This window comes from Ixodes scapularis, unplaced genomic scaffold (assembly GCF_016920785.2).
Source record: "Ixodes scapularis isolate PalLabHiFi unplaced genomic scaffold, ASM1692078v2 PGA_scaffold12__126_contigs__length_90152505, whole genome shotgun sequence".
Classification (NCBI taxonomy): Eukaryota; Metazoa; Arthropoda; class Arachnida; order Ixodida; family Ixodidae; genus Ixodes; species Ixodes scapularis.
In genome coordinates this window covers 20479945-20501421 of record NW_024609838.1, presented here as the reverse complement: position 1 = coordinate 20501421, position 21477 = coordinate 20479945, and the positions used below count along the sequence as shown (strand labels likewise).

Sequence of the window (21477 nt, the reverse complement as noted above, 5' to 3'; positions counted from 1 at the left end):
AATCAAATTTACTATTAGTGCAACTGCAAATATATGGTTAGTGTGGATATGAATGTGTCATGATCTGTCTGGGTCACGATACTGTTAGGGAGGTTATTCCAGCCCGTTATTGTTAATGGCAAGGTGGAGTTAAGAAACGAGACCGATGGAAGGGAAAATTGGATGCACTTCACGGACGTTATCAGTGCGAGGGAATATGCGAGTGGGTGGGAATAACAATGAAGTTCCGATTTCATGGATGTATGTTATGGACAGGGTGTAAGATAGACAGGTGGGGAAACAAGAGCCAAATGAGTGACCGCATTGTGTCCCCCTCAGTTTTCTCTTCTTCTGTGGCGCCATCTATGTGGAGCACCGCGAACTCTCACTTCGGGTGGGCGACCGGTGGCGACCGGCTAAACTGACGGAGATGGTTTTTTGTGGATTTTTTTAATGAAAGACTGTCGTGCTCTCGGTTTATTTTGCGCAGTCTCCCATAGAGTTCCACGCAAATCCGATTCCGATTTTTTTCCTCTCGCCGCAGCGCCATCTGTCGCAAGTCGGGGGTACCCGCAAGCAGACGAGTACACAATCCGGTCACGGCGCTGCGGTAGGCTTCTATGGGCCGTTTCCCCACCTGTCTATCTTACACCCTGGTTATGGATGTCGGGCGTATTGTAAATCGAATCCGCAGTGTGTTCCGCTTATAAGGGTGCCAAATCGTCAAACACACAATCTCTAAACAATGCAGATTCGCAATTTCGAGCGGTCGCCCAACTGGGTTTTGTAGCGATATTCTAAACCAACTCAAGATTTGACCACTCCAGACTTTTTAGAAGAAACAACATTATTAGGAACTCTAACATCCTTTAAATGTGATAACTGGGTGCTTCAAAGCGCTTTAAATGTTACATTTAAGTGCTAGGAAGTGCCCCGAAATCGATATTTAGTTTAGGGGTGCGTGAATAGTGCAATTTCAACTCGAATCGAATAGTGGCGAAAAAACTCTGTCGAATCAAATACGACTATCAACAATAAAGAGTTTTAGAATAGCGCACGCTAAAGCTCTGCGTACGCAAATAATAGCGTCGTCGCCACTGCGCATGCTCCGAACGCAAATCAGGTTTTGCACTTTGCGTGCGCAATTTCAGCATGCGCTATTTCTCGGAAATAGCGCGTGTACGCAAAGAGTCTTTACGCTTCTCCAAGGAGGATTCGTGATGAGAATTTGGCCAAAGCCAAGACGAGCAGAGTTAAAAAAAAAAAAAAATGGCGGCTTCCAGGATTATGTCGGCGGCTGCTTCTGCGGCGTCGTGAGTGCGACGTCGGCGACATCCTCGCGACTGCGATTTTCAATACGGGACGACATTGTACTCGGTTTGGCAACGATCACCGGCAACTTGATGCTTGCGACGCACGAACATTTCTCGGCGAAGGTACGATGTGCGAAGGTCAGTACCCGAGACCTCTCTTGCCGAGGCGACGCGAGCGGACACGACCGGTCACCCACTCGCATCGCGTTCTCATGTTTAAACAAATCTAAAAGAATACTATTGACTAAAAAACTTGTTTTTATTTTCTTCTGAAGTTTGCATTATTTCGTATGTGAAATAAAAATTGTTACTGTATCTTGGTGGCGTCGCAAGCGCGAGATACTTGGGCTTTCGCGTCGCGACGGAGAAACGCTATTCTAAAACTCTCTTGCGTCGCGTGCTCTAATACAAGCTCTAAATATAGCGCTAACGTGCGCTAAAATTGCGTACGTTATTCTAAAACTCCCTTATTTTACTCGCAAGCTTCGCAAAAAAAAGAAAGAAAGAAAGAAACGTAAGGATTAGCGGAAAAGTCTAACGAGCTTATTCTCCTGCAGGCACGCGAAACAAAGAGAAACAAGTAAAACATTTTTTGGGTGGTTTTAACTGCAAAATTTCTAGTAAGTGATAACTTACGAAACTTATTTTGGAGCAACTCATCTTATTATCGCGTCACGGCCAATGAGCTTGTTGCATTATCTTATGAGAATGCCGTTAATCACGAAGCGAAACGCGCAACCGTAATAAGACATGACCACCGTGTCTTATTGAGGATTCATTTCGGTCAGTGCTTGCTCCGCAATAAGCTTCCGTCGGACTGCGGTCACTTCGACCACTAAAAAAGTGGCGTTAAACGCCACACTTAAACTAGGAACTTAAAACACAGCCGATGGACGTGTCCACCCATTCACGTGTGAACACGCATACTGTCTGAATGAATGAATGGATCGATGTGGACGGTGCGTTTGAACCGGATGACGTCTTGTGTCACCTAGAGTGGCACCTCGCTCGACGGAGAGGGGGAGCAACGGGTTAGTGAATGTGAACCGGTTAAATTATCACTGTTTGTTGTATATTTTAACAAGAATTTGTCACGTGATGTATTCAACAAACGACGATAGGTTTATAGTGGAGAGAGGCTACAGGCGACGCGAAACGAACGCTTGAAGTTTAAAGAAAATGGCGACATGCGGGATTTTTCGAGTTTTCGTCGAACGCATCCACGAAGCTGGGGGCATGGCTGTTTCTTTCGAGGAACGCAGGAAACAAAACTGCTTTCTGTCGATGTGATTCTTTATTAAAGGTTTCGGAGTGCAGGCTTAATTTAGATGAAACACAGGCTTGTGAGGACTGTATCACCGCATCAACTGCATTCCCGGATAAACTTGAATATGTGCCAGCAGCACTGATATTCGCTGCATCGAATTATTCGAAAACTCGAATACTATAGGAATCCGAAAGTCGAATCGAATTATTCGTGCAATCATTATTCGATCCGAATTCGAAACCGGGATACTCGCGCACCTTTAATTTAGTTGCTTCCAAAATTGCCCTATATTTATTTCATGGGGACACCTCGAGCGAAACACGGGTGCACAACTTTCGTAAGCGCGGCAATTTTTAACGTATAAAGCCGGGGTCACACTGCTTACGTCAAACAAAAGACAGTCTGCATACAGATTCGAACGCGACTCAGCGCGAGATCCGTGCTTCGAATGCCACGTAAAAACGAGTCCAAGGAGAAAACTCTGCACGCCGGAGCATTCAAACCACGGATATATTGCGGTAACCCGTGTTTGCAAAAAAAAAAAAAAAAAAAAAATGTTTACAATGTTTGAGCGGTGTAACCCCGCTGTTTACGGATCCTTGGTGATTGAAGCGGACAACTCAGTAATCACGAGACTAGTCAAGAACTTTGTGCAGATGGCGGCTGGATCATCAAAGCTTTCCTATTGTTGGATGTCATGTAAGCAGCGTTGTACGCTAATCAATTATTATTAAAAAAAAAAAAAAGCATTTGAGCCACGGAAATTGGTTACTATTTCAGTAACGAAAGTCTTTACCGGATTACAACGAAGTTTAACTTACTGGATCCCCAACTTATATGGTCGCAGAAAATGTAAGAAACGCGGTGTGCGACTTAAAATGTACGCACTTGTTGGTTTCTTGATTCGTTACTTTTGGGTTCTTAGCAACTGATGCCGCAATTCGATGGACCGCTTTACGCGGGCAATCGAAATCGGATCAATCAAATTTTGATCGCAATAAGGTAGTCGGGGCGGGTCGCTTCCATCGTTTCTTAAGTTGTCGGTGGCTGTGGTAGAGATACAACTTGGAGGAACTCGTGGCGTTGTTCGGTCAGAGCCGCTTAAAAGTCACGTCGACGAATGCCCAAACTCCGTTGATTTAGCCTCGGAAGCAGCGATATACGTGTATTCAATATGCATGAGAGCTCTATACTGCGAGCACAAGGTACTCGCCCAAAACGAAACTGCGCCAGGATGTATCAGTTTTTCGTCAGAAACTCGCGATCGTCAAATCAGCATCCGCAAAACACCTCGACTTCGCGGAATATTTTTTGCCGTCTGAACGTTAATGTTCGCGAGTAACCGTGCAGCTGCGACGGGATACAGTTTGCAAAGAACCTGCGTTTCGGTGGTGCTTCTGGGCATGCTGAACTAACTTCGAAATCACGTATACTGCTCGCCTTCTATGAAGGTCTTCTTTGATCCTGAGCCAAACTTGGCTCTCTTTGACACGTCGAGTACTGTCGTGTATTCTGCAGACTGCAGCTTCCGTCCGGCTATTCACAGGGTGTGATTTTACTTGCGATTTCGCCCTTGCAACGTAAACAACTAAAAAAAAGATCGTGTTTTTATTGAGTAGCGTTTTGCTTTCTCCAGAAATTCGAAGGCGCAGCTTCTGCCGCGTGCCCAAGCACAGGCGATTGCACGACATTGCCCGCCGATAGATGGCGCGAGTGCGTTTTCTCGTCGTCAACAGTTCCAAGAACACGCGAGGCACTCGATCACGGTCACACGGAAATGTCTGAACCAGCCTTCACTTTTCGGTCTCCGACATTCTTTTTTGCGCGAGATGTCGCGCAAATCAAGCATTGGGCAGAGCCACGGTTTCGACCCTATACTCTCCATAGCATCGCGCGCCACTCACTATACGATGCCTAACTCACGGACTCGGAATTATTATGTGCCGAAATAAAAATAACGAGAGAGCGCAGTCGTTCTAGTAAAGTTGTAATTAACCTTTTCCTTTTTGTTTCCCCCACAATTGAATAACTGCCGCATATCTATTTACATATATATATATATTTGTTTTGTCGCTCCCGTTAACGAATCGCGTTCTGACTTTTCTCGCGAAGCACGCCGGATTTCGAATCGACAGCCTCGGATGCCGCGTGTCGCGTTTCGCGTGTGCGGCGCTCGCACTTGGGCACTTCATTTTTATTCCCGAGCCTGTTTATTTGTTTGCTCGGTCGTTTTTAATCCGCGCTAATTCTTTCTTTCTCTAATGAGATTAAGAGGAGCGAGGATCAGAGACCGCAACCCCTTAGACCCGAAAAGGCCGCCGCAGTTCGCTAATGCAATTAAAAGAAATTGAAAGTTTCCTTTTGGCGGTAATCCGCTAATTCAACACAAGTTCTTAATGGGATTAAAACGTTCCGGGACCCCGCCGCTGCCGTCGCCGAGTTTTGGAGGAGACGCTTGTTGAGTCTCGGTTTGCCCTTCCTCTTCTCCGCTTCTCTCGTCTTACCCTTCTTTCGCTCATTTACTTTTTCTTATTTCTCATTTAACTTACTTTTCGCATTCCTAATTTGATTTATTGTTCCTCATTTGGAGCCGATGTTCGCAGCCTTGTTATCGATGCACTTCATTAACAAAAACTTAGCGGAGAGGATAAGAGAGGGAGAGGGTTCTAGAAAGAGAGCGAGGGGGTAGCATTTCATTCCCGTTTTGATTTTAGTGCGAGTTGGAACGAGTTTATGAGCGCGCGCGCCGTTTATAATAGATTCGTCGTCGGGTATATTGTCGTGTATCCATTCCGTTTATTCGCACGTTTTTTTCGTATTTTCCGCGTATAGTGTATGGTCTTCTTTTAACCATCTGAGTGTTACGTGGGACTAACAAACTGCAGCCACTGACAGGTCAAGAAAGGTCACGAGCGTGCCGAGTCCCGATCATCTGATTATCTGATGATCGCTCCGGAGTCGATGAGATCAAGACGTTAACCGATGTTTTCTCCTCGACATGAACGAGTAGGAATGACCACCAGTGTGGTGTGACGACGTCACGTGCAAGCCGAGCTAACCGATTTGCTCAGTTACATAACTGCCCAAAGACGCCGCTTGATCAAGCAGTACCCCCCCACCCACCCACGCCTCGTCTCCCGCTGGCCTCCCGACGTTCGTCGCGCCACCGTTTTTGGAGGACGACTGCTATAGTAACTACAGTCATAGCCTCCCCTATACTGACAAAGCCTGGCAAATCGCCACGAGACGCGGCCGCCGAAAGTGGAAAGGTAGGGCGGAAGAGAACGGATGAGAGGAGAGCCACGTGACGGGCGCCCCGCTGCGGCGAGACGCCGAAACACACTTCTCCCGAGCGATGGAATGTCCGCTCGTGCTCCTCGCGTTCTTCGCGCTACCGCTTCTTTTCTCGTCGGGTTTGAAAACCATGTTTCGGGTCCTAGCCGCTGCAAAAGTTGGGCGCTGACGTCCACGTTCCCCGAGAAATGCTCTGTGCTACCAGATCCTCGCGCTTCAAATCTGCGACCGGGCGCTCTATGCCTCCATCGTCGAACTGCCAGCGTTTGTGAGTATAGTGGAGGCAATGGGCTAACAAAAATCCATGCTTAGGTGAGACCACGGTGGAAGAAGCAAATTTAGGTGATGACTCTGGCCGCTGTTCCCGCGGGGAGCGAGCGACCAGGTCGTGTTCGGAGGTATAGCCTCGAACCAGGAGTAGTTTGTTCCGCGCCGCCGCGGAGGGCGCTGAGGTATGAGGTCCCTCCTCGGCGGCCACGGTGCTGGCGTCGTAGCGTGCTAGCCTTTTTTGCGGTGTTGTGGTGTGGTGGTGGTGTGCGGCCAGTGGCTGGCCTCGTGTTTGGCCTTGGTGCTGTGTCGATCACAGGTGGCACCATCGTGCGCGAAGGGGAGCCTTAACCCAAAGAAGAAGAAGAATTACAGACTCCGGTGACTTGGCGGCAAGAAGCGGCGGGAAACAAGAAGTAGTGAGCGAGGGAATGCGGGACCACCGCTGGGAGAAATAACCGGAGCAGTCGATTTGGGAGGGACCCAATACTTGGGCGCCACCTATCCCCGTGCGAGTGAAGCGCGCTCGGTGCGCCGAACATAATGTGGTCGCCGCGTCGGACAGAGAGTCATCACCTGAATGTTTTTTCCACCGTGGGTGAGACCAAGTATAATCCGCGCTCCTGGCTTTGAGACGTGCCTTTCTAACGCGAGCGCTCGTTCTGAGGGAGAACGTCTCAAAGCCTCGTGCTCACGTGCTTGTAGCATTGTCTGCACTCTCAGTTTAAAGGGGCGGTGCAACGATATTCAATTGGAATGTTTTTCAGTTTACAGGAGCTTACTGGTACTAGTAGGACTAAGGATACTCGCACGCAACGTCACTGGCCAAGAAACTCCGTTGTTGCGATGAAATTTCAAGGACAAAAGCGAGCGTTTTAATTCACTCTCTCCTTCGCAAAACTTGATAACGTAGCTTGACGGTCGGAGTATCGCTCAGTGAGGGTATCTGAACGCGGCTCATAGATTGGACATGAGCGTTGCGTGGGCACTCGATTTGGGCTCGTGATAATCGATAGCTCGAGAAGCATTCGGGTAGTGGCCCGTGTCCAATCGCTGCATTGACGACACTAGCCGAAACATACCAATGTTTGGAACTCAACGCGTGTCCTGGGCCTTGCCAACCCCAGCGCGTGGCACGAAGTTCGTGACACGCCCCTTTCTACGCGGAAAAATCTGCAGCGAGGCGGCTTGCGATTGGCTGACGCGCGTCGGTCGTCACGCCGCCTGCGCCTCCGCTGAATTCTGTGCTCCAGATTTTTCCGCTTAGAAACTGGGCGTGGCACGAACTTCAATCACATTTTTAGTAGGAAAATCGACTTCGCACGAGCATAATTTTTTTTTTTTTTTTTATTTCTGGGATGCTAAGATTCCGTAGAATGAGTTATGACTAAGTACAGATGATCTCAAGAACATCTTTAGTGCACCTTCCAGCTGAGGCTAGAAGCTCCGCCGTCAGCGCGAGCTCGCTGCCTTCCTCAGTGCTTTGGTTGCCTGTGCCTGCGCGTTTATGCTTGCGTTAGCAAGGGCAGAACGCTCGCACGGTAGGCTTAGCTTCTAGTCTCAGCTTAAGGGTGAACGGAGCATAGAGCGCATGCTCAAAACGATCTCACATTAATGGGCTGCTAAGACCGGCACTCTCCATCGTGTAGCATACATGTTGCAAAAGAACTTTGGAAGCTCTACATCAGCACGCGCTCAGCAGTCGCGCACACAGATGTGGCCTCCAGTAAAAAAACCCTAACCGCTCATTCACACTGAAAGCGGATCTGCGTTCGCAAAGCTGTTGCGAACGCGGTTGTATAAAGATCGAGTGCTATTGCACGCGCACTCGTACTTGCACGCGTTCGCAACCGCTTTGCGAACGCGGATCCGTTTTCAGTGTGAATGAGCGGTGAAGGCGGCCTAAAGGGCCGGGCCGCCTTTAGGTAGAACCGAGGCGTCGACCCTCTCGCAGAGGATTCGCACAGCCAATCAGAGCGATCTCAAGAAAGGACAAGGAAGAAAAAGCGGTTTTAGGGGATGGACAATGGTATTCCCGTAGGTTGTTCCTCGTGCACGGTTGCCGGATTCATTTTTGAAGAGCGGCCGCTCGCAGACATGCTCAGCTTACGCTATATATATACTCTGTTTCATACTTGGCGTGCAACGCTGTCAAAACTATTGGCGCGTGCGTGGGGCTTGATCTCCTTGATCGTTTGCACGCTTTCTCGCGCAAACAAAACCATGGATGAAGCCACATGCTCGCCCCAGTAACTGTGACAGCGTTGCACGCCAAGTATGAAACAGAGTATAGGAGGTATTCACTGGGCGCCATATTTGAGGACGATGTTTAGAGCGCATGCTCAGAACGAGCTCACATTAATAGCCTGCTAAGACCGCCAACCTTGATGGTTCTAAATGCACGCTCCAAAAGAACTGCGGAAGCTCGCCGTCAGCATGCGCTCAGCAGCAGCGCACACGGATATGGCCGCCAGTGAATACTCCCTAGAGTCACTGACGACTTAAGGAACGATGTGCGTGCCCCGCGCACTCTAAGAAAAAAGGGAGAAGAAAGGTAGCAAAAGCGACTGTTCCTCCTTGTTGCGGACAAGTTGCCCAGAGAAGGGAGGAACGGCAGTTCAGATGAAAGGAGGAGGGCGAGTTCCTCCTTGTTCAGTTGGCGCAGGGGTAGAACATCGCGCTACTGACCAAGTGGTCAACGGTTCGATCCCCAGAAAAGTGTTTTTATTTTTTTTTTTCTTGTAAAGTTTTTTTTTTTTTTTTTTTTTTTTGTTTACCAAAACACACATAAACAAACCCAGACCGATGAAAGGGAAATTAATGTCCTTATTATTCTCCGAGACGTTTTCCTCCTCCAGGCAGACCGGAGAAAGCTTTCGCCCTCCCGACCCATCTTCTTTCGGTTTCGTTTTTCGAGCACATCGCGCACGTTGTTTAATAAATTAACGTTGAGTTGATTGAGCTTCAGCGGCAGCGAAGGCCGCCTGTAATTCCGTCTTCTAGTCCAAACGTGCAGAACATTTCGGTTGCATTGACGTTTTTTACCACTAATTTTATCGAACGAGCTAACGAAGCCGCTAGAAACAGCGAAGTTCCGGAGCAGTGCCAGCAGTGCTACATACACTGGGTAAGACGGCCGTCTCCAATTTGCGGGACACACGCGGAACTACAGCAGCGAAACCACGAGGAACTGTGTCGACGTTTTCGACGTTATGGAAATCGCGGGAACTGCGTCCAAGGAAGGCAGGTTTTCCTGCCGGCTGCCTGGATGCCTTCCGTGCTGAGTTCGGTTCCGTTGTCCCGTGCCGAGTGCCAACCGGCGTTCAACGTGATTCTTCTGCGTGTCAGCAACATCGTCAACGTGGTTCTGTATTTCTTCGTGTCAGCGACATCGTGATGGCAGTGTTGTGGGTTGTGAACAGAATACTGGAATTATCGCCGATGTGACCGTGTGTTCGCGTATCAGTGGTGTAACAACAAGATGAGATGACGTAAACTGTCGGGCATTGATGCCGCTGGTCGGGCCGTTATCGGAGGGGCCGGGATGTCGCAGGATGACATTCCGCTTTACATTAAAGAGTTTAAAACCACTTGAGGGATTAGGTGCAGTCGATCGACATGTGGATAGTCATGTTGGAACGCTGGTCTGAACGGGTCTGAAAGGTAAGCTCCTATCGTACAGTGGCCAATGTGACTGTCGGTCCCCGAGAGCGATTGCGCTCTGGGGAAAAGACAACACTACGAAAGTATGACGGAAAGTACGTATATTTATAATGGAAGTTTAGCATAAAAAAAAGAAAAGACAGGCAAAATCGAAAAAAAAAAACACAAAAAAAACGCTATCCTTTATTTTACTGTTTAAATATATTACGGTTCCTGTAGAAACTGCCCTATAAGTGGCGCGCTGGGATGAGCGCTAGAAGTTTTCGAGCTCGCAACGGCGCAGCTCCGTACACTTAACAGTTGTCGGAAGTCGCGGCTTTGACTGCATTCAAGTTGATCGAAAAGCGATTTCTGTGCCCGTGAAGCATCACTTCCAGCTGAGTGGATATCCGCTCTACAGAGATTAATTCAAGACGGCAATTGCAGCTTTGCGCGAACAGCACAAATAGAAAAACGAACACTATAATATAAATACTGGCTACGAAGGGCCATGCGCGAAAACAAACTCATGGCTTGGAGCCACATTGGAGCGGCTCAATTTATTGGCTTTCAAATAATTATGGCATGATCGAGCGTCTTCTTTTTAATAAGAGATTCATCCCCTGAGCCATTAAAAATAGCCTCAGATGTATGACATTGCTGGAAAAAAATGAAGATGTTCGGAATATTTTTTTTTGCTTAGGGAGTCACCGAAAAATTCCGTACGTTCAAAACGACCAGTATAAAAGACGGCAACGCAGGGCTCGGTAGTAGTGATCGGGGTAGTGTGCTGTTGTATTGATGTTTGTATGCGCGATGCCTGTGTATGCGTTCAATATATGTTGACCTGATGTTTGTAGTGTGCGCAACGTGTCTACATGTGTTAGAAATTCCGAAGAAAAGGAAACGCAATTGTGGCGTGAGAAAATAAAAATATTCTTTTGTAAAACATGAATTGGGCGGTACCTAGCGCCACCTAGCCTAGCTACGTGCGATTACTCTGCTTGACTCTGCCATCTGGTGGCAAGCGATTTAACATCCTTTTACGCTACGCGGCTACGCCATAATTTCGTGTTACCGTGCTGAGATAAGCCAAGAGGTTGCTTCGGATTTGCTTTTTTTTGAGAGCGGCTTTTGGTTTTGCGGGCGAATGATTTTCACTCCTCCGTGATGTGCGGTTGACGCAACGGTTGACGAAGGAACTGTGGCTCGAGGAATAGGAAAGGTAGGACATAAAGTGCGCGAACTGAGTGCCGGTTGTCTCCGTTGAACATCGCAGTGCTGACGATGAGAAGACTGAGTGACTGCATGCTTTCGAAACGTAAGTTTCTTTACCTGCAGGGGTAAAGAAACTTCGGAGATAAATACAGTTCGCGGAAAGCTCGTGTTACGTTTTTATTTCCTGCTCCTCTCGCTTCGTGCAATAGACTTAGTGTTCTCGTTAAGCCTTACCGAGCTCGATTTGCTCGATTCGTGGCCGCCATAATGAGATGCAGTCGACGGAGGAACTTTTCCTCCCCTGCTTAGGGGACGAAAGTTTCCCCCTTTCTGAAGGAACATATGTGTCAAGAGCGTTCCTCCCTTTAGGGAGGACTATACTGACCCTTTTTTATAAGAGTGCGTTTTTTGAGCTGTCAGTAGCTCTTGGGGTATTCACGGGACACCATAGTGTTGGTCGTTGCTCGAAGCCCATGCTCAAAAATAGCTCACATTTATCTTCTGCCAAGAACAACCTTCCTGATTGAGTGGAATGCGTGTAGAACGTGCTTAATCGCGCATTCCTCCCAATCAAGATGTCCGTTATCGGCAGTTGATAATTCGAAACTTGCTCCGAGCACGAGCTATGGGAACAACGTCCAGCACTCTGGTGTCCCATAAGAACCCCCCCCCCCCCCCCCCTTTCCTTCCTTCCTCCCTTTTATAAACATCCCTGCGTCGTCCTCATTGTCCCAGCATTGCGTTTTGGAAGCAAATCACTTTGTAGGCCTTGTCCTGAGCTGATCGCGGTGCCGAATTAATCGGCCCATCACGTGTTTTGCAGGAGAGTAGGCGCGCTGGCTTTTTAAAGAGCTGGCCTCGGTTAACGGCACGCAGGAGATAGAGCATTGAAGTACCCGTGACATGGAATTTACGGACGTCCAGAGATTAGTGTTTCTACACCCACTGACAGCTTAAAAAACGTAGGGAGCGGTCTATGATATTCACACTTCGTGATGGTTCTTTGGCGATCGGCTATATCATCACTGCGGAACCAATCAGAATGGGGCAGTAGCCGATCGCCAAAGAACCATCACGAAGTGTATGGGTCTTTGGCGTTATATGTGTGTGTGTGTGTGGGTGTCTGTGTGTGTGCGTGTGCGTGTGTGTGTGTGTGTGTGTGTGCGTGCGTGTGCGTGTGTGTGTTTTGCGTCTCGGAAGGTGGATATGTACTTACATCGGCGCAAAAAGAAGCTACCTGGAATGAGTCAGCGAATTCCCTGCAGTTGTTTATAATCCGGGCAATTGGGGTACGGTGCGTCTTCCAAGGCGGGGAACTACCGTAGTCGGATTCTGAACGGTCGGTGACGAGGCGTTACGCAAGGTGCCCTTTCCCATATGCGGGTAGACGAGCCCGTCGCCATAAATACACTGAACAGCCGCGTGTTTCTTTTATAAGAGACGGCAGACGTGCTGCTGCTGCTGTTGTTGTTGAGCGACTTCTCCGATCATCTGATGGAATTAATGCTCGTCTTATATACGCGTCTAAGTTCGGGCTGCTGATTGTCTGAACGTGAATGTCGTAACAAAATGTTTCTCGGGCTGTCTGCAAAGAAAAAAAAAACGCATGCCGTAAAAGTTTGAGAGATGCCCCACCCCCGAAAGGTAACCCACCCCTATTGTTGAGCTGATTTGTTATCTTCTTTTAAACACCGAAGGATAGACCACGGCTGGTAATCCTAGCGTTCGGATCAGTGATGACCTCGGCCTAAATGCGTCTAGTTAGCTCTGGGGATGTGTAAGCGAGCATTGGGGGGTGACTTGGTAAGCACAGTCATCTTAGCTTTATTGCATCGCCGCGACAACAGGTTTGGCAGGGACACATGATCTTAAAATAGCGTTGTTTAAGACTTTTCTTGATTGCACACCCGAAAGTTAGCCTCCTCCTTATTTTCAGACAATTTTCTTTAGATTTTAGGCTAGCTATCCCTCGGGATATTACGGAAGATATTTACTCCGAATGGGCGGTTCTGTAGTCCGTTTCACTCGAAGTCCGACCGCAACCAACGCTACAATCCGATCGAGCCAACCAAGCAGCACCTATAGTGCTGCTTGGTTGACTCTATCTTGGCTCTATCTTGGCTCCTTCTTGGCTCCGTCCTGGATACATCTTGGTTCCGTCTTGCCGCTCTCTTAATACCTTCTTGGCTCCATCTTGGCACCGTCCTGGGTACATCCTGGCTCCGTCTTGGCTCTATCTTGACACCTTCTTGGCTCCATATTGGCTCCATCTTGGCTCCGTCCTGGGTACACCTTGGCTTCACCTTGTCTCTATCTAGGATCCATTTTGACACCTGCTTGGCTCCATCTTTGCTCCGTCTTGGAGACATTTCGACTCCACCTTGGCTCTATCTCGGCTCCATCTTAACACTTTCTTGGCTACGTCTTGGCTCATCTTCTTTGTACGATTGCCGTCCCCAGCTAAACCGATCAAGCGCATGATGATGATAGCCTGATGACCTGATGATAACGAACGCACAAAGATAAGGAGCATCGCGATGATGCACTTTTGGCGCTGATTGATTGTTGGCTTTACGGCTTCGAATTTAGACCGCCAGGCGCTGCAAAAATTTGGTTCGCTCGAGATGGCTGACGAGCGAACCTGCCCATGCAATATTCGATTTCCCTAGAGTTCGTCACTAAGTTCGTGGGTTGGTAGTCGTGTCGGTCGAAGGCAGATTGTAAGTGTGGTTTCGTGAATCGCGGGAAAACTTCAGTGAACTGAGACAGAACACAGCGGAATGGCAGGCCCCTTTTTGTTTCGTGCCATTGTTAAATGGTGGGCGCCTCTTGGTGAATGGACGCTTTGCACGCGTGCAAGATTACAGTCACCATTGCTGAGCTCGTCTTGTCGAGATACCCAGCCACCAAAGCGGGCGTTCACGAGCCTCCACAAAGGCCAATGCTGGGGAGAAGGACACGGTCGCATCTAAAATGGCAATGACCCGTCCCGGTGCGGTAATGACGGAGCGAAAGTGATCAAAATAAGAGGAAACGCAAGCTGAAGGTTGGTTATGACGACGCCCATGCACAGCTTCTGCAATGCCTCTATAGACCGACACGCTGTTTACAAAACTAGTCTGCGCATGCGCAACGGCGACTGCAGCGCCATCTCAGCGTCGTGTCGTCAGAGCCTCCAACTCTTTTGGACTGGTCTTCTTGCATGCCCGAAACAACAGCAAGATACCCTGAAGCAGCTGCAGTGTAATGCCAATCGTCGTTGATCCTCTCGGTTGGCCGTAGAGGTGCAGACGAACAAGGCGAAGCGGACCCTGTCGTCGCGGCGTCCTAACAGCTGTCTGTTCGAGCTGCTTTTTCCACCGCTAGGATCGTGACGGGCAACGTCGTTACGCAATTACGATTGGCCGAACGAAGATCGAGTGGAAAAGTATGAAATTAACACACCCGAGGCGCACGCATCGGAGCATACTACTCGCAAATATGAACGGGTATATACGAAAAACCCCTAACATTCGCACAGAACCGGCTGACCTCGCCGGACTGTGCGTCCATTCCAAATCGCGGACTTATAATGGAGGCTCTTAGAGGCGGAGAGATGGTCAATTTGAGGGCTCTAATTGGCGGTCCTGCATACGCGACAAGATAAAACGGTTGCGTATGCAAATTTTTTCCTTCCTAGGCACCGGCCAAGCGCCGCGAACTATAACTTCCCCTGCCGCCTCGCTCGTTTTTCACCCGTTTAGAGCTACGTAGGAGATAGACGGAGAATCGTGAAAAAGCGTTCCATTAACCGCATTTAAAAGGCGAACGTGTCTGTACCTCGTTCCACCGTATAACCTGGCAAAGATCGAACGTTGCGGCCCCATCGAGCCAATCGCAGCGACGGAGGCGAGCCACGTTACAGCCCTTACCAAAACTAGCCGAGAGCGTAACCCAGGCAGTTGGAGAGGGGGGGGAAATGGGGAACTGCTTTCTTACCCAGGTTCATTTTTTTTTTGTGTGTGTGTGTGCCCCAGACGTAATTTTTGTCCACCTCGTAGATTAGCATGTAACTCGAAGTTTGCATAAAAGCTGCTTTTCTCTCTCTCCCTCCTTTGGCTTCAACAGCACTGCGCGCAACCAGAGAGATAGAGTATGGTCACGTGCCTCCCTCCGACGTGCTGATTGGCTCGCTGGGAGACCGTAGCTTTCGTCGTTTTGCCAAGCGTACGGTGAGACGGAGTGTGGAGCCACGACCGCTGACTTCGGCGTAAAAATCGGCAACGTACATGGCGCCCCGAGCGTTTGGTGGGAGATGCCTCGAGGGAGGAGAATAAACAACCGTGCCATCAATTATGAATCAAGTTCGGACGAGAAGCGCAGCGCTTCTGTCGAAGGAGCCATTCGAACGCACGAGCGTAACCCGCACGCGCTCGTCTGCTTCTTGACCTCTGCGGTGACCTTCAAATGACCCGAGCCTGACCTCTAGGCGGCCTCTAAATGACCCTCGTGTGTACCCACCCTCCCACCCGGAACATGCGCATGTGCGCGTGAATGCCGGCGGCTATTTGGGCACCATTTTATTTTTCCGCATTTTGTTTTTTGGGGGGAGCGTCTTCGAGTATGTATTTCTTGTGGCCGGTACGATTACACGCTGACCCGATAACCTCTCGTCCTGGTTCAGCGTGGACTTTGTATTACCAGCAACTCTAACCAAACGTTCTTACCACCTTTCTTTCCATTAACGTTTGGTGCTGGTACACGCATACGCCGTTCACTCCTAAGATGACACTACAAGGGAATCTGAGTGCTCGTTTGACCAATCATTCTTCTTGTCTTTCACCATGCGACCAGGCTCCTGGTCATACATACCATAGCCTCCTCTATACTCACAAAGCCTGGCAGTTCGACGACGGAGCCATCGAGTGCTTGGTCGCAGATTTGGAGCGCGAGGATCTGGTAGCACAGAGCATCAAAGAGCCATTTCTCGGGGAACCTGGACGTCAGCGCACAGCTTTTGCAGCGGCGAGGACCCGAAGCACACTTGTTCCCTCGGGAGAAGTGTGTTTCGGAGTCTCGCCGCAACGGGGCGCCCGTCACCTGGCTCTCCTCTCATCCGTTGTCTGTCGCTCCACCTTTTCCGTTTCGGCGGCCGATTCTCGTGGCGATCTGCCTGGCTTTGTGAGTATATAGGAGGCTATGTACATACACACAGAGAGCTGGATCAGGTCATGTGATTGGTCCGGGGAGCCGCAGCTCCCACCGCATAGTCAGCTTAGCTGTTGCCGAAATACAGCTTGCACAGTACCAGACTTGTAAGGTACTCATGAAGCCGGGGTCACACTGCGCATACATCATACAAAAGACAGTCTGGAAACGCGAGTCACCGAAATGTCCCTGGTTCGAATGCCGCTTGTCAAGCTTTCTTCCTGAACTCATTGCCAGGCGGCATTCGAAGCACGGATCTCGCGGTGACTGGCGTTGGATTCTGTATGCAGACTGTCTTTTGCATGCTGTAGAAGAAGTGTGAAGCCCGGCTTAACGGTTACTTTTTTTCAAGTAACGGTCAATTACGAGACTGCACATCACCTAAATATCTTAGCCGTTATGTTAAATATTTAAAGACAAAAAAAAATTAACTCGAGTCTAAGCCGGACACTTACGTAGCGCTCGTGACCAATCAGCGCGTTGCGCTGGCCTCCGACCGGTGACGTAAAAAACAACAACAAAAAACCTTGCAGCCTTGTTACTTCGGATGTGTCGGTTGGCATCACTGCTTCATTTACTGAAATAAGGGAACAAGAAACCAGGCCCTCTGAATGGTGAATATTGACTGTTCCGATTAGTCTGATAATGGTACTCCGCCAGTAGGGAGCTTTAGTAAATCGTTCCGATGACTCCGATGTCGATATCCGATACCCTAACCACGCCTTTGCGCGTGCATCGAATCGTTGTCGGAACGATCTACCAGAACTTTCTTTTGTGCATGCGTCGTTTACGGTATCGGGTGATGACGTTATCTGAGCTATCGGGACGATCTACCACAACGCCCTATTGTGCGTGCCAGCTCAAACCGTCTTTGTTAGTCGCACTAAAAGTGCATGCGCGGGGAGCGCGTTTTCTTCACGTCCACCTTTCGGAATTTGGCTCGATTGATTTGTCGTCCGGGTGCTCCGACTCTCGGCAAACTTGCAGCGATTTTCTTAGTCTTCCACGCTCGACTGAGGTGCGAGGCTAAATAGTAGCGAAGGTTAGCGGTCCGCTTTCGTTTGAAAGGCGCGTTTACGAACACGGCTGTCTTAACGATGATAGCGTGTTTCTCTTAATTTCGCTTTCGTATATGTTCACCGTGAGCGCTTCTTTGTCAGGCTAGAGAGAGTAAGCAACGCTTGAGGTATCAGTACTCTGTTCCCCAATTTTTTTAATTTTTTTTTTTTGTGGGCGCAGCCATTTTGGTGCTTAAAGCGGGTGCAGCGGCCGATCGTGGCGATTCTAAACTGCGACTGGCTGAGCTTTATATATTAGGGTTGTGCGAATATTCGAAATTTCGAATAGTAGTTTCGAATAATACGGTATTCGGTATTCGCTTCGAGAAGAACTGAACTGTTCGCGTTTTTCGAAGTGTTAATTGCGGCGGGTTAGCGCCGTTCAGCGCGCTTCTTACAGAGCATCGGTGCAGTGCGGAGAAGCAACACCGCGGAAGCTAGCTCCGCCGGTGTTACTTCTCTGCATTACATCGGTGCTCAGTAAGAAGCGCACTCAACGGGATAACCCGCCGCGATAAACACTTGAAAGTGTATGAATGTTGCAATCGCGTGCTTGGAAGAAAAACATACATTCAAAAAGGGGTGGTGCAGGCGTGCCGGCTGTATTTGAAAATAAATGGAAACTTCGTGAATGTGTATATCCACATTGTAATAGAAGTTCCAAAATAAACTGACTGTTACGCAACAGTATATGTTAGGTAGAGATGCCCTTACAACCTGCGTTCGTCATGCGCAATTATTTCTTTTTAGAGTGAAGCTGTTATGTACTGGGATCTGGAAAAAATGCGTCCATGGATGTTAACAGAAAACTCCCGTTTAAGCGGCGCTCCTTCCTTCCGATTGGTCGTGGCAAGTATAAATAAAAAGAAGGGGCAACCCGCGTGAGTCAGCCTTCCTTGGCATTATTAAATAGTGAGGTCCTGATCCCTCGATATCATCTACGGTCACCGACTTATCTCAGCTAAGAGTGCGCTGTGACGAGGCTGAGGGCAGAACGCGCCGATCTAACCTTCTTTTCTTTGGCTTCCGCGATGCTGATAAAGAAACTTGGGCTCAATTGGAAAAAAAAAAAGAACAGACAATTAAACAAGAAATTGTGTACGTGTAAATCGTATAGATGTCGTGTAGTTGTCGTAAAGTTGTCGCAAAGTTGTGGTAAAGATAACCGCTTCGTTAGTCCTCCATCTTCACGTAAAGTGAATGGACTCTACAATTTTTGAACTCGAGATTAATGAAAGAATATTTTATATAGCAAGATTTGTAAATTCACTCAATTGGGTATAGTTGGGCATCTCTCTAGGATCCATTTTATGTCAAATCCGCCGTTTACTTACCATGCCAGGACATCAGACCTGGGTTCAGATTGACCCCAGAAAGGGATAGATTAAACTTAGCTTATAACGTAGCTTCTGGGGATAGATTAAACTTGGGTTATAAATGAACACGTGGAACGACCTTCACGAGTTTAGCTTAGTGTTCGTCTAAGCATGATGCAATGGTAGTGAAAGGCGTACATAAACTATTCATTCGAATTTTTAAAAAAATATTCGGCCACAACCACTATTCGCTTTGAATTCGCTTCGAACTCAAAATCCACTATTCGCACAGGACTATTATAAATAGATACGGTGTCCGGAAGCTCGGACGATATCGTTTCGCTCTCTCGTGTACTGTATTAACATTTCTGAAGGAGGGTGAAGCAATAGACCATTTGCTATATTACCCAAGCATCAAGGAGAATGCAGGGATTGGTGTTCCACGCGCCACACGCGCACGCGTTACCCGTATAAAAGATTCCAAGTAAATAACCAAAATAAAGCGTTGAGGAACGCGCGTGCAAGATGTCATTTGTTTTAGGTATTTGCTTTGGAAAAGTTACTACTGCTGAGTCCAGCACCTGCGGCGCGTGGAACACCGATCCCTACATTCCCCTTGATGCTTGGGTAATATAGCAATAGGTCTATCCCTGCGATTTCAGATAAGGCGTCAGACAACTGGCAACAATGATCCTAGGCACCAAGATGGCTGAAGTGATTTTAATCTAAAGCGTGGCTTGCTTAGGGGCTCTAGCCAATACCGCGTAGAAGGCGAGGCCCGCGTTAGACGTCATCGTTAGGGGTCCTCCTCTCCAGCACTCGCTCTGCTAATGCGAAAAAGAGGTGGGGCGACCTTTCCCTTGAACTCTCAACCTGTCACCAACTGTTGGGCAGGCTCGGGCTGCCTGGTGGTGGCGCCGCGTCGTCCGCCGTCCAGATCGGAGCATATAGCTCACCACGGGCGCCATCTCGTGAGGCCTGGTGGTACTAAACACGTACCCGCGCTGGCGGGCGAGAGATACGGCCGGTGTTCGCGGGAGTCGCTCGGACCGTTCGGGGCAGTGACGTTCGGAAGGCTGTTCCGAGTGACGTCGCACTGCAAATGACTTCGCCGTAGACGACGTCACACCGAAAATGAACGTCACTATAAATGACGCCACCAAAAATTACGCGACGATCAAACAGAAGGGGTGAACGTCATCGTTCCCGCATTCGAAGATCTTTACCAATACTGGATAAAGCAATGTCCAGAACAAATACACGAAACGTGTAAAACGGAGGGCTACGAAGTGAATCGACTAAACTTCCGAAGAATCGAGTGGAAACGCACCGCAGCTGGGAGCACGTAGACACGAGGACAGCTTGCAAGGATCCTGTCGATTGAATCTTCGCGAGAGACACCAGACGCCCCTTTGGGGCTCACTATAAATCCCCGATGTCTAAACGAACGCAGAACAAAATTTCTTCGAATAGATAACTGGCAACAATGATTTTACGAAACAAAATGGCTGGAGCGTCGTTATGATTCGGGCGTGTAGCATACGTAGTGAATCTGCAACGTCGCTGTAACTAACCTTCGCGCACGCTACATCTGGAAGATACGGAACACTTCATGTATGTATATAGAGAGAGGCGCTGCGCTCGTATCTGATGATTCTATCATGAGACGCGTCGCCTTCGCCCCGCTGTTGCAGCCGAGGATGGGCAGTGACATACCGACGGAGAAGTTTCGGTTGCCGTGCTAGAAACGTCGCTTTTTTTTCTTTTCTTTTTCCCTTTCAGATGTTTTTTTTTTTTTTTGTATCTTTTGTTTTCTTAGCGTGGATATATTTCTTTGTGCCGAGTAGAGGAGCGTGCGCGTAGCCCTCATATGAGCTTGGAAGTACACAGGCCGGGTTGGGAGGACGGAGTCGACGAAATCAGGAAATATCTTAGCCGGACGTGTCTCGAATGCCGGCCCATATTGCCTCTGATTTCCACTCGGCTGCACGGCCGCCGCTTGCTTTGATTTCTGTCTCTATTTTATTCGCGCGTCGTCTTCCTATGAACGTCTTCTTCTCATTCTTCATATTCGTTTTTTTTTTTTTTATGCAACCACTTTTTTTTTTTTTTTTATGAGCAACGTTTTGTTTAATTAAAGGCACTCTGACGTGCGCTACAGCGAAGGATGCCGCTGGGCGCTCCGCTGCCGTGGGTCATTGGGCGTCTGACTGTGTAGGGAGCCCGACACGGCAATAGCAAATTATAGACGTTGGATGTTTGGACAGCGTGGGCTCGGCCCGTTATAGGATGTCGACACTCGGGGTTCACGTTGTATATACGTAAGAAATTGAGCCGGTGCAGACTGCTATCCTGGCGGCTTCAACGCGGCTCACCGCAGTAGTGGTACACGACTGAACGCTGCGGTACACGGCCACGTAGCCTGGTGCCTATCCTATGCCGCCAACGTTTATTATCATACACTCGCGCTGGGGTGGGCGAAGTAGAAAACGCGGGTTAAGCTCCATGCATTGTTAGACTACTGGTTGGAGCTGAGCTAGTTGGATCATATTCTTGGGTATAGTGCCAGCTCAACAGTAATGAACATAGAACATTTAAAACCGCTGGACCATCAACTATATTACAGCCTTCTTCTTCCTTCACTACTCTCAGTATTTACATTGAAGCCCTTTTCTTCCTTATTTACAACCTGCATTAAAGCCTTCTTCCTCTTCTTCCATACCTGTTTACAAACGGAAGGCTGCTCGAGCCCTTCAGGACCCCCGCACAAACAGTTTTTCTCGCTCGTTATATTGTTGATAATCCAGCGGTGGTAAATTTTTTGTGTTCATTACTGTCCAGCTCGCACCACCCAAGCACTGTTAGAGTTCGGCTATTCTCATCACCGCACTGGTTGGACACAAGCCATTACCCGAGTGAAGTTTCTTCGGACTTAT

At 48.7% G+C, this 21477-nt stretch overlaps 1 protein-coding gene across 1 annotated transcript in view; it reads left to right on the top strand.

The window, feature by feature from the left end:
* The window catches only part of LOC120849861, a 290230-nt gene that overhangs the window by 979 nt on the left and 267774 nt on the right, over positions 1–21477 (top strand). The window lies entirely within an intron of this gene.